The sequence below is a fragment of the Felis catus genome, chromosome A3 (genome assembly GCF_018350175.1).
Source record: "Felis catus isolate Fca126 chromosome A3, F.catus_Fca126_mat1.0, whole genome shotgun sequence".
NCBI classification, from domain to species: domain Eukaryota; kingdom Metazoa; phylum Chordata; class Mammalia; order Carnivora; family Felidae; genus Felis; species Felis catus.
In genome coordinates this window covers 140,430,876-140,443,288 of record NC_058370.1, presented here as the reverse complement: position 1 = coordinate 140,443,288, position 12,413 = coordinate 140,430,876, and positions in this window count along the sequence as shown.

Genomic DNA, 12,413 nt, shown 5'->3' with positions numbered 1-12,413 from the left:
TTGCTCCCTTTACTTGGTGTGATTTCGTGAGTCACAGGTGCACCAGATGAACCTCTGCTATAAAGGATCATAAAAACTTCATTGTCTTGAGATGACAGTTTAGGAGGTGCTAAAACATGTCTGGTGGTCAAGGTGGGGGGAGGTGTGTACCTCCACAAAGGCGGGAGAAGGTTACTGGAGAAAGTCCGCTTAGAGACCTGGGAAGACAGAGGAGTAGAGGTGGCATCCAGCCCTGACATGAAAAGTAATGTTTTCAGATACATTGTAATGAAGACAGAAACTAAAGCTGAGCCATAAGCTACAACCGATTTGACAATAAGTCAGGGAAAACAATAGCACAGACATATTTGAACATATGTCAACCAAAAGAATGCCAGAATTCATAATAAATTGATTCCAAGTTAAAAATATTCAATAATAACAACAACAATAAAGAGATCTAGAGTCAGAACTGGAACAGATCTCTTAAATGGCTTTCAGTCATGACGGGTTGTCCTCGACTGTACCTCATCTTCATATGTTTGGATTGTGAATGTCACATAAGAAAGCAGACCTGGGTTGCCAGAAGCCACCGGATTCTCTAAGAAGTCTGAGACTCCACTCCTGGATAGAAGTTTGTTGAGAAACCCAGTTGGAGTAAGCTGTCATTTCCAAGCTGTCACTTTATTCCTCAACGATCTTCTTTTACACAGCCTGTGCTATGGGCCTAACCAAAGGTCAAAGCTACATTATCTATGAGTGGGGCTCTCAGTTTTCTGACTTCAATGGGTAGAGAAGAGACTAGTCTTTCTCCCTCAGAACATAATTCACATCTACAAATACCCAATCTTAAAAAGAAATGTTACTTATTCAATTTCAAGAACTCATTTTTTAAAAAAATAAACATTCTCATAATTATAACTAGCATTCTCATAATTCTCAAGTAAATTAAGTTCCTTTTACTGAAAGGAACACATTTCCTTAAGAATCTAAGGATGATTAAGATGGGCTTTTGGAAACAAAAAAACACCAGAGAAGTAACACTAAGATGAAAGAGAATGTTACTATGTTTCAACCCTAAATGTTAAATAAAGTTATAGATACATGTTTTTGAAAGAAAGAAAATGTGTAATGTAATTTTGCTATAAACAAAAAAGACACTGGAAATAGAAGCATTTTGATGGTAGCTGTTTTGTAAATATGTTTTCTCCATCTCACTGAGATTAAAACAAGAAACAGGCAATATAACCCTCATGCCCAAAGAAAAGCACCCAGAAGGGATGGCCGGGTGCACTGGGGGCGGGTCAGGGTTCAGACCGCAAGACAGTGTTTTGTGCAGCTTTGCGTGCCATGTGCAAGCTGCAGGAAAAAGACTGGACAGTGGTTCCTCTGTCCCTTTCACAAGCTTTCAAATTAGTTACATTTACAATTGGAAGTTTACTGTAAATGTTTACTTAAGAAAATAAAACTCTCAGTTCTTGAAGTGACAAAAGCTGCCATGTCCAAAAAGCAGGGAAGAGGGTGAAAAAGTAAGAAAACAGTTGAATGATTTGGTGAACTTGACCCACCCCCCCCCCCCCGCCCACCACCCACCATCACCACTGAAAACAGAAGGAAAGCCGCGAGGAGAAAGTGCCATGATGTGTGACTTTATATGTGATTTGTGCCCGGGAAGAAATCATGTCTACATCTTGCCTGCTTCCTTCTTTTAGCATCTTACTTTGTTGGTGGTCCATGAGGTTGTCCCTTTCTTATTGAGAGAATGCACAACTACGAATTCTCTATCTCTCGCCAATCTCTCTCTCTCTCTCTCTCTCTCTCTCTCTCTCTCTCTCTCTCTCTCTCTCTCTCTCTTTTCCTTTCACTTTCAGGGTTTTAGGGTCAGGGGTCAGGCAGGGTAGATCCCAGTGTATGCCCACTCTACCACCTTAAGTCAGGAGACTTCTCACCCATCATCCATCATGCTGCAAATCTCAAGTACTGGAAACTACGACCCGTGGGCCAAGTGTGGCCACCACCTCTTTCCTGTAAGTAAAGTGTGGTTGGACCAGAGCCACACCCGTTAGTTATCTATGCTCTGTGGCTTTCAAGCCACAATGTAAGTGTGGAGTAGTGGTCGGAGAGACCGCAGAACTCTCAATATTTTCTGTTTAGTCCTTTACAGAAATTCTGGGTTGACCCTTGTTGTAAAAGAAAAATATTATGTCACTCCTTTGAGGAGAACGCTGCATAGTGCTTTCTGGATAAAATCCAATCTCTTCACCCGGATGGGCAAGGGCTCCCATCCGTTAACCCAACCTCCATATCTGCCCTCCTCTACTTCCCCTGCTTCCTGTCTAGCCACATGATGGAATGTGCCACAAGCTCTACCCGCTCTGGATGTTGCAGTTTTCCAACAAAGACCTTCTTGCTCCACGTGAAGTTCCTTCTTCATGCTGCAGATGCAGCCCATGCCCCCCCACTTCAGACATGTCTGTCTTCCCTTCACCCCCAAGGTCTCCCAGAGCAGCCAGGGTGCTCACTGCACTTCTTTATGTCTGCTTGCCTCCTCTCCAGACTTGACCCGTCTGATGAGTAGGCTCTGTGTAGACATGAGGCAGTAGGAACCAGCCGCTCCTCTAAAGTATTCACAGCTTAAAATTACATGAAGACTGTCCTGAGCATGAAGTTCCCTTAACATGAAGAGAATAAATGGCTGTGTAAGCTCTTGAACATAAGATATTCCCACTAGTTCATTTCTGCATTCGGCAGTTATTCAGACCCGGATCTAAACTGTGACTCTTCCCTCAGCTGTTGTTGTCTTGGGAGGTCACTCAGTGTCCCTCAGTTTGAGACTCATCATGACTAACACCCTTCCTTCCAGTTGTTGTCTGTTGTATTTGCTGAACAGAATAACACATAGCATGCCACCTTCTAGAACCTGGCACATAGAGGCCCTTGTTAAATGCCAGCTCTGTGGATAAGATTAGATGGAAGGGAACTTTCAGATTTGGTGACAATGTCACTGAGGCATAGGTGCTAACTGTTGACAGGCACATTTCATCAGTGACTCCCACAGGAATGCTCGTCCTCACGTGCCTATAGACACTGAGACCATCCTTTGAAGAGAAACATTCTCTAAGTTATGTACATCATAATTTTTCCAGGCTTTTATACTTGGAAATTCTGAAAAAAAGTACCTGAGTGGGATCAAGAGAGTTGACTCACGTGTTTTGATCTGGGGTAAAGAAGCCGTGATTCCTGTGGTTTGTGGAATTTAACTGCTCTACCAGGATCCTTCAGGAGTATGTTGTCCTACCTCCAGAAGTACAACCAGCTCCTCTCCTGAAAGCATAATAAGCAGTTCTATTCACTCACTGAGAGACAAGAATTCTGCCCACCTAAGCAATGCTTTTGCTACAAATGCAGAATGACACTATTTATCTAAGTCTTACTTTTGAAATTACTGGTTCACATAGTTCATTTTCAATTTTTTTCTCAAAGTATTAAGGTCATAGCCAATGTTGATGGCAGCTTAGATGAGAGGGTTGTTTTTTTTTTAAGAATTTTTGTGCAAAAGAAATTAAAAAAAAAAGTTTGCCACAATCTTTAATGTCTCATGTTACAAACTGGTAAATTGGAAAGACACGCACTCCCCCTTCCAGCCCCACCCTAGCTAATGACCAAGGTCTCCTACCTAAAAACTGTTTTTCCCTCCATTTTTTAGACATGGCATTTGCCAGCCGACATCTCCATCACTCAGGTCACATAGGTGACAATACAGCCTGGGGCAGTATGGACAGTGAGGCAGCAGGAGCAGACCTGAGTTCTAGACCCTCTCTCCCTCTGTGTCTCTGTCTCTGTCTCTGCCTCTGTTTCTGTCTCTCTCCTTCCCTCTCTAATTTTCACATTATCTTCTAGATGTAAGACAGGGGCTTGGGAGGGCATCTCCTTCTGGACAAGCACTGTGGCCTCCATGAGCTTATTTACAACAATTTACACATCTGCAGCAAGTGAGGTGCTGAGGTGAGAACCCTCTTACAGTATTTTGCTGATACTTTGAATACATGACCATATGTCTACAACTCATTTCTGAAAAATCATCAGTTACACAGCCAACACCAAAAAGGACTTCAGTTTCTGTGGTCTGTGGGCTTTGGAAGGTGGGGGTCTACATGCTGGAGGAAGGTGGTTCTGCAGCAGCAGCATATGTGTGGTTTTCAGGCTGATAGTGGCTGAGTCTCCGCCCTGCCAGGCCCACAGCCAGTCCTAGCTCCCTTGTGGGAGCCAGGCCTTCGGAGCTGCTGCAGCTCCTTGTACTTTTCTTGGGTAGGACATGGTAGCTTGATCCCACAACACCGCCACCACGCACAGGTTTGTGTAGCACATGTGTGACTGGCTGGCAGGTGGCTGTGCATACCCAGGAATGACTCAGCTGTCATGAGTCCCCAAGGCATAGGTAATCACTTCTGTTCAGATTCTCCAGCCCTGCATTGGAATACAATCTCAGAAGATAATGGGGATTCACAATGGTTTTGTTTTGCTTTTTTCCTTGTCACGTTTGTACCAGGCTTTGAATCTGTTGGGGGCAGAAATACTTGTGTTCACTCTAGAACACTGTGGGGCAGTTTCTGGGTTCCAGGTGCTGTTCTGGGTGCTGGGTGTTGGGAAAAGAGTGGCTCACTTCTAGAGCAGGGTTGCAGGTGATGCACACAGGTGAGACTGCACCCTCCCCCCACCCCGTGTCTGCACCACCTGCACTGGACTGGCACCTAGTAGGCAAGAACGAATTAAATACCAAAACAAAACAAACAATGCACTTCTACTACTTTTAAAATCTACTGTTATCTAATTTTTAACTAACTTAAATGAATAAACTTCCTGTTCATCTTGGCAAGACGCACGATCAATTTACAAACATTTCGAGCCAAAATATAGTATAGTGCCAAGAGAAAAGAATGTATTTTATGTGCTGGCTTAATTTTTTTGCTATCATTCAGTGATTTTAAGGTAATGAAATTGAGAAGTCTGTGTCTCTAAGAGTCCTTTAATGTCTTTCTCCATTTTGGAAAAAAAGTCAATGTATCTTCTTTCGTAGATAAGCATCAGCTAACTAATGATGACAAACAGAAGATTTTGAAACGGACTCCACCTGTGATATATCCCACGGGCACCGCAGATGGCGAGCTGTCAGCACACCAGGCAGGACCGCCACATCTCACACTTGGAGGAGCGTGTGGAACATCTCTCCATCCAGTTCACACACACCACTTCTACAAGCCTGTAAAGGTGCAGGGAGTGTCACCTGGTGAGGGTGGACTCCAGGATCATGACGGGGTGGATGATAAGAAGGACCAAGGACACAGATGAGCTAATCTGGGCTGTGAGGTGGTGAGTCCCCAAACACCGCATGAGCCAGGGGCCCGGGACTCCCTGCCCTTCACTCTGTGGGACTCCCCTGGGTCAGGCTGGCTCTGGGCTTCCTGGTGCCTATTTTCAAGCTCTGTGAAGGCCTGGGCCCTGCAACCTCCTGCATGAGGCTGAGTCAGCTTGCCTGCATTGTTCTTTCGTGAAGGCCTCACGTATCTTCCTCTTCAGAGCGGGCTACCTCTCACCTGAGAAGAGAGCATTTTCCCGCAGAGGGGATTGGTCCCACTTTGGGGCCTATTTTCCACAGAGTGAAGCCTGGCCACTTACTCCCAACCAGAACTGCCTGGGAGGCTGGGCGGGGACCATTGTTGTTCCACTTCCGCTCTCTGTGCTAACTGTGGGACTCCGCCTGCCCCTTAATGTGAAAGGACACAGGCCAGCTTTACAACAGGTGATACTACCGACCTCGTGAGAGAAATAGAGCCCTGAAAGCAGCCCAGTTGTTGATTACACCTGACCCATTAGAACTTTTTCACGTGTCTCAGACTTCTTTTCTGTTGGGCAGCTTCATTGAGAGAGGAACATGCTTAGGAAGCGAGCGGCCCAGCAGTCCCAAAACACATGCGTCTGTGATGATCCAGGCCACGCCTCCTCCACGTGGCTGCTTGTCAGGGATGTCCACTCCTTCCCCCAATCTCAGCTTGGACACCTCGAAAGGCTGTATTTCAGAATCTCTCTAAACAGCAACTTCCTATCGTAACAGTACACGTTCTCTTTGCAGGGCCTTTGATATATAGAAAAAGAGTTATTAAAAAATTATCACCACTAAAATTTTGTAAAGTATCATTCCTGTTTTTTAAATTATACGTAGAAATGTAAAATCACACTACTAATAAAATTACAAATCCTCTTTTTTCCACTCGTGAACATTAGATCATGAACATTTACATGCATTTAATATATCTGTACATCAGCAATTTCCATGGCTAGATACTCAATTTAATCCTATGCTATGATCCATTTAAATGATTTCTTCTTTATCATAGTAATAATGCTTTCAGTGTGTTATTATTCTTATATATAAACCATTCAATCACTTATAATCTTGCTGACCATTTATTTATCAGTTAGTTATATATGGCCTAAGCTGATGTGGTTATATGTTCACATGTTTATCCCAAATAAGAGTATGACACAGGAAGAAGTGTGGGCTTTGAGACAAGAACGCCCTCCATCCACAAGCCCCTTCCTGCTACAGCTCAGCCTCAGCATTCTTACACGGAAAATGAGGACAATGCCATGTGCTTCATGATGATGTTGTAAAGCTTACAAGGGAAACTGTAGGTGTGTGCTTAGCAGAAGGCATGGTGAACACAGCTGGGTCCCCTCCCTGCCCCTAGGACAGACGGTCAGATGCCCCTGAAATCCCATTCACAGGATCTTGTGTGCATTATGTGTGATTATGTTTTCAGCAAATACATCTTCCCTTTGGGTCACTCTAGGCTGCCCTACAGCCCAGCTGGCATTCCTGAGACCTGCAACGGGGAGGGAAGGAGTTGGGGTTAGTGGAGAGTGACCCTCCCACCTGTCTGTTCCCCTGCTGGGTTGCAAACAGCTCACACTGCCCTTGGAGTGCCTAAAGAAAAGGGAAAAGCACTTCCAAGCTTCATCCAGCAAGTCGTTAACTTGTTGGCACAACCCTTCCCAGTCACACATCATAACCTGATGCTGGATCCACAGCCAACAGGCTCCCGGGAATGGGATGCAGTTCTTACCCATGGGGAGTTGGCTCTCACAAGGCCAGTGGACATAAGCAAGCTATTGTGTAATGAGTAAACATTAGTTAAAAATTAAAGAAGAATAGAACAGGTGCTTAAGCATGTTTCCATCACACGTAGCAGTGGCTGGTGGTGGCCTACACCACAGAGCAGCAAGGTTCAGCTGTGGAAAGGCCACTGTTCCTATCAGAGGCACGTTGGCCACAGTTGAGGGCTCCCTGCAGCCCCTCAGTCAGCACTGTTCCACTTTCAAGTACTTTCTAAATTGGGATTTTCTTGAGGAATGTAGAACAACTCAGTCCAGTTCCCTATTTTTCAGATGAAATAGAAGGAAGCCCAGATACTCAACTGAGTCACTGAGACCTCGTCCATCCATCCAGTCTTCTGTCAACCACAAAAGGTGAAAAGCAGCAGAAGCTCCTGTGGTGGCAGAATTTGGATCTAGCACTGCTGGCTGCCATCCTCCATCCAGCCCACCTGCTCACATGGAGGCAGCTGGAGTCTTCGTCTTATTGGGGGATGGATAGGAAATATCTTTACTTTTGTTTTAGTATCTTTACTCTTGTGCTTTTTGTGCAGGCAAGGACCAACAGCAAAGTAGTTTTCATTTACCTTACCATAATGACAAGACCCCATATTTCACACAACTGAATTTTTTGGATCCTGTTTATTGCATTATGGTGCAGTTTTACTTTATTCATAGTGACACTTGAACAGGTAAAGTTCTAGTTTCAGATCAAAGTGAAAGTAGAAAGGACAGAAACACTGACCCACAAACAAGATTGGTGTGAGTTGTTTACTTCATTTCTGCCTGTCCTGGGTCACATTCACCTCTGCAGTGCCCAGCCCCACATCTCACTCACTCACGCCTCCTGTAGTGTCTTACATGTCTTTGGTAGCAGGGTAAAGTTGGTCTCGAAAAATGAGTGCCCCCTTCATTTTCTTGGCAGTATTTGGGAAGGATTGACATTAATTCTCTTTAAATGTTTGGTAACACTTTTCCGTGAAACCATCTGGCCTTGGGTGTTACTTGGGAAATTTTTGATTAGTGACTCAGTCTCCTTTCTTGTTGTTGATCTGTTCAAGTTTTCTACATCTTTATTATATGGTCTTGGTAGGATGTATGTTTCTAGGAATTTATCAAATTTTCTCCAGGTTATCCAACTTGTTGGCATCTATCTGCTCCTAGGAATTTCTCTGTATTTCTGCTCCTAGGAATTCCTTTGTATTTCTCTGTAATGTCTGCAGTTGTCATATCTTCTTTTTCAGCAATAATTTTATTTTTTGGTCCATCTTTTTTCTGAGTTAGTCTATCTAAAAGTTTGTCAATTTTATTTATGTTTTCAAAGAACCAGTTCTTAGTTTTTTTATTTAGACTTTTTAAATGCTAGTACTATGTACTATTTTATACTTGTGAAAACATTGCATAGACTACCCTTTATAACACAACTATGTAGTCATATTCCCATTTTTGACCTGAGCAAGTGGCATTTTGGAGAGATTAAGCAGTTTAAGGTTATCATATCTTTAATCACTGAGGGGATTTGGATTTAAATCTGGGTCTGTGTGATTCAAATGCTTATGCCTGTAACCACAGGTGTTATTATATCACCTGTATCAGAATCTAGATTCTAATCCAGGTTTACCAAACTAGATTTTCTGGTGGCAGGCCTGGGAATATTCATTGTAACAATATCCTGCCTGTCTCATAAAACATCATGGCGGTTTCTGTCTCTGTGCCTTGCATGCCTCCTTCCAGTTCAAATGCCTCCTTCCTTTATCCATTGGTGCTTCAAAGACCTATATTACCATCTTGATAATGCCCCACCTCTCTCCTTCATGGGTGACCTGTTGGGAACTCATGTTCTTCTGTTTCTCAGCTTTTACTTTATGAAGGGATCCCATCATCTAGTAGCTTCCTGAGGAAAGATGCTGTGCTTATCCAAGAATGCCTTTATTCTAGTCTTACACCGGATTGATGGTTTGGCTGGGTTTAGAAAAACAGATACAATTGCTTAGAAATTGAGGCAAAGTTCCATTTTCTTATTATATCTAGAATTGCGATTGAAAAAATTCAGTGCAAGGCTCTTGATTGTAGGTGACCTTCTTCTGCCTTGAAGTTGTTAAGATCATTATCCCCAATGCTCTCCAATTTTACAACAATGTACTTTAGTGTGAAACTCCTTTGACACTCATTTTGAAGAACCCTTGATAGGTCTTTTTAACCTGGAAACTCATAAACCTCATTTATGGAAAATGTACTTGATTTTTAAATTGAGCTATAATTCACATAACACATAATTTGCACATTTCATAATTCACAAGGTTGTACAACCACCACTACTTAAATCCAAAATACCTTCATTGTCCCATGAAGCAGCTCCTGTCCCATCAGCAAGGGTCTGTCTGGAGCTAGTCTGAAAATCTCTACAGATTTACCTCTGCTGGACATCCCATGTCTATAAATGGAATCATGTCATATGTAGCCTTTTGTGTCTGGTGTCTTTCACCTACATAATGTGAATGTGTTCAGAGTTCATCCCTGTTGTAGCACAGATCTTACTTCATTCCTTTTTATGATTAAATAATATTCCACTATATTGGATACAGTATATTTCATGTATCCACTCAGCTTATAGACATTTGGGTTGTTTCCATTTTTTGGCTATTATGAATGAATACTGCTATGAACATTTATGTACAAGTTTTTGTGTGGACATGTGTTTTCAGTTACCTTGGTTATATACATAGGAGTAAAACTGTTGAGTCAGATAGTAATGCTGATTGGCTTTTTGAAGAACTACCAGACTATTTTAACAAAAAACTATGCCATTTAAAGTTTTTAAGTTTATTTATTTATTTTGAGAGAGAGAGAGAAGGGGGAGCAGAGAGAGAAGGATACAGAGAGAATCCCAAGCAGGCTCCTCATTGTCAGTGTGGAGCCCGATGTGGGGCTCGCACTCACAAACAGCAAAATTATGAAGAGTCAGACGCTTAAGCCACCAAGCCACCTAGGCACCCCAAAAAAACTATACCATTTTAAATTTTACTGATTATTTAACTATTTTACTTTTTATTTCTTTGTGAAATTCTGTTTTTAAAATATGAAGATGAATCAGGAAAATCAATAGACCTTCAATATACAAATTATCAGAAACAGGAGATAGAGGGAAAACTCACAAATTATGTAGACTTAAAAGACATATCAACTAATCACACAGTGAAGTCAGGGCCACCCTGTGCTCTGAGAATGACAGTGTCCTTCTGAGTGACCAACCGTCCCAAATTTCCAAGACAGTCCTGGACAAACCAGAGCAGTTGGTCGCCTACTGTGACATAATCTTCCACCACCAATGGAAATTTAACTGGATCCATGTGTTTTCCAAGTCTTTATATGAATACTGTTGTGCACTGCACTTGTATTTCTGTTTTCAGCCCCGCACAGCAGAGTCAAATGGAGCCTCCACGGCCTGTGTTCAACTAAGTAGCAAATATACACAAAAAAGATGCTGAGGGTATTTGAAATTCCACCTCAGTGTAGACCCTGCTTGCACACACTGAGGGATCTCCACAGAAGTAGAAGATGCTAATCCTACAATTTCACCTGGAAATTAGCAGATTAAGAAGCAATGGGGCCACTTCAACTCCTTGAGGTCTGAAAGTCCCTTATTTCCGGGCTGGCAACCTGCACACGTGGCCCCTGAGGCACCACTGCCAACTGTGTTTTATTCCTTAATTATTTTACCTGCCTCTCATTAATTATTTCGGTCTAGTCTGGGCTTGTTGCAGCCCTGTTCAAAGAAGGTGATTTGCATCCACCTGAGCATGGCTCTCCTGATTAAAGATAAATTCTTTTTAATGCTAATAGAGCATGCTAAAAGCTGGAGCTACAGGAAAATCTTCGCACCCAGGGACTGGGAGTGCTATGGGAGTGGGTTGAGAATGTTGGGTGGGGACAGATAGAGCTTATTCTTGTGAATTTGGCTATTTAACTTAAGGGTGTGGTGACACAGGCTTGTTTCAGGGCTTCTCTCAGAGTCCATGAAGAGCCATCTCCTTATTCTGCTTGTTTATTTTAATTCTCTTCCTTCACCTCTGTCAACTGAGCTTGGGGATAAGATGAGGGCAGGCATGTGGAGGAAGGAAAGTTAAGATGGAATCTGCATCCAGTATTTCTTGAACATCTACTAGAAATGATCCATCATAAAATGACCACTGCCTGAATGACCCTGCAAGGAGCTCAGCAGCTGGGATCCTGTTCGGGGAACAGGAACCTTGTTCCATGTCTGGATTTAGGGCACATTTGCCCTCGGTGAACAGAGGCACATGCACACACATGCCTGCACACACATGCATGCATATACACACACATGCACGCACGCACATGCACACGAACGCACTCACATGCACACATGCACACGCCTGCACCCACATGCATGCATACTGCTCCATAGCAGGTTACAGTCTTATCCTGAGAGTCAGACCAGTGCCACAGTCAGTTCAAACAAGTGTTTGATCTTAGGTCGCTTTACACATTGGCTTCCAAGTATACTGTGTTATTCGTCACTCTCTACAGGTGCTAAAGATCCCGTGCCTATGAGCTTTTGGAAATGGTGCTCTCTGTGTTTCAAATGCAGCTTTCCTCTTCCTTCAGAACTGATTTCCCTTTATCGTTTTGGACTTAGAAGCAGTACATGGTTGTGGCGAGCACCCACAATTTGGAGTGCGAGGGACTTGATCTGAACATGATTCTGTGGGTCAGTAGCTGTGTGGCCACAGCACAGCGGCTTCACCTCAGCAGCCTGCCTTTTCTCACCTACTAATGGGTGATTGCAATAGCTGTAGCTAATAGCAGGGCTGAGTGAACACTGTAGAGGATCAAGGAACACTAGCTTTGGCACCTAATATGGCAGCTCCTGTGGCCTCATCAGCCTGTGTCTCCTCTTGCCACACTCAGACTGTTTAACGTTATTGACTTTGCGAACTTTGTCTCAGAGTTTCCTCTACTGTAGTAGCACTTGCAAGCTCTAGCTCAAAACAGGAGATATCAAAGTTCAGTCTGGGGATGAGCAGTCCTATTGCAGAGGATGGGATAAATGGAGCTCACTGCTCTAGAGGATGCCAGGGAGCCCACAGGCCTGGTGTGCAAATGGCTATATAGACTGAGTGCGACCAGAGACAGGGTCCACTTTTTAGAAAGTCTTAATTAAAATACACCATATCCAAGAAACTGATAAAACTTGAGTTTAACTGGTGCTCATTCACGTAGTGTCTGTTTCTCCATGGACATCTCTCATCAGCAAATTT